The sequence below is a fragment of the Empidonax traillii genome, unplaced genomic scaffold (assembly GCF_003031625.1).
Source record: "Empidonax traillii isolate 1590-97213 ecotype Southwest subspecies unplaced genomic scaffold, ASM303162v1 scaffold2833:size24265, whole genome shotgun sequence".
In the NCBI taxonomy this organism is placed as follows: Eukaryota; Metazoa; Chordata; class Aves; order Passeriformes; family Tyrannidae; genus Empidonax; species Empidonax traillii.
In genome coordinates, this window is record NW_020958026.1 from 14319 (window position 1) to 16202 (window position 1884).

Genomic DNA, 1884 nt, shown 5'->3' on the forward strand with positions numbered 1-1884 from the left:
TGTGATGTCACCACTGTCCCCTGTGATGTCATCAATGTCCCCAATGATATCACTGGTGTCTCTTTGTGTTCACCTCAACCCCCTGTGATGTCACTTATGTCCCTGTGACATCACAGCTCTCCCTTTGTTGTAAGTAGTCCCCTGTGATGTCACTGGTCAACAATGATGTCACTGCTGTCCTTGTGATTTTACCACTGTCCCCAGCAGTGTCACCATGTCCCTGTGATGTTACCGATGTCTCTGTGATGTCACCAGACCCCTTTGATGTGACCGATATCCGTGTGACATCACTGCTGTCAGTCTGTGTTCGCTCTGATGTCATTGGTGCCCAGGGATGTCCCTGCTGTCTCAGTGATGTCACCACTGCCCCCTGTGATGTCACCAATGTCCCTGATGATGTCACTGGTGTCTCTGTGATGTCACCCCTGGCCTTGTGATGTCACCGATGGCGACTGTGATGTCAAAGATGTTCCCACTGATGTCACTGATGTCTCTGTGGTGTCATCACTGTGCCGAGCCTTGTCACCATGTCCCAGTGAGTTCACTGATATGCCTGTGACATCACTGCTGTGCCTTTGTTTTTATCATTCCCCTGTGATGTCACTGGTCCCCAGTGATGTAACCTGTGAGCCTGTGATGTCACCACTGTCCCCTGAGATATCAGCAATGTCCTTGAGATGTCATTGGTGTCTCTATAATGTCAAGCCTGTCCTTGTGAAACACCAGTGTCCCTGTGACATCAGGGTTGTCCCTTTGTTGTCAACAGACCTCTGTGATTTCACTTGTCCCCAGTGAAGTCACCCAATTCGCTGTGATGCCACCCCTGTCCCCTGTGTCAACAATGACCCCGATGATGTCACTGGTGTCACTGGTATGTCACCCCTGGCCTTGTGAAGTCACTGAAGTCCCCTGTGATGTTACCAATAGTCCTGTGACATCCCTTTGTTGTCAACAGTCCCCTCTGACATCACTGATCCCCAGTGATGTCACTGCTGGCTCTGTGATGTCACTAATGTCCCCAGTGGTGGCATCATGTCCCTGTGAGGTCACTGATGTCCCTGTGATGTCACGAGATGCCTTTGACTTCACTGATATCTCTGTGACATCATGGGTGTCCCTTTGTTTTCACCAGCCCCCTGTTGTCGTGGTTTTGCCCTCCAGCCAGCCCCTGGGGCTGGGGATGGTTTTGTCTGGGTGAATTTCCAGAGAAAAAAGCCAATCAAAACTTTAGTAACACCTTTGCTAATTACATATTTAAGAAAACGGAAGAGAAGGTTGGTGGCGCAGTTGAAATTAGGAGCAGTTGAAATTGGTGGCAGTTGAAATTAGGGAGCCATGTAGGCAGAGAGAGGCAGGCCCCAGGTGGGGGCCAGGCCTCCCTCCTCCCCCGGCCCTGGGCCAGGGGCAGGTGTGGCACTGAAGCCCCTTCTCTCATGTAAGAGAGTAAAGGAAAAAAACTTTAAAGGACTGACTGCTTGGGCAAAAAAACGCTGCAGAAGAAATTCCAGCAGAGAGATAAGGAAGTGTCCAAAGTCAAAGCCGGCAGCTGGAGGAGAGAGAAGTTTGAAGAGGGGGGCTGTTTCTCCCCCCTTTCACTCTCTCTCTTCAGCAGGGAAAAGACTGAAAAATAAATCCCTGCTACCTTTGGAAGATTGTTGGGGTGAGGAGACCCCCATGCGGCTCACAGAGGAGCTGGTGGATGTACCAGGAAGCCGAGACTTCATGAGAAGGACTGAAATGAGGCAGAGTCCTGTTGAAGATTTGTGACCCTGAGAGCTTACGCCAGAGTGAGAACGGCTCAGGTAAGCTTGGGATCCAAGTGAGGGATCCATGCTGCTGGTGCTGGAGATTTGTGACCCTGAGAGAACCTCACGCTGGAGCAAG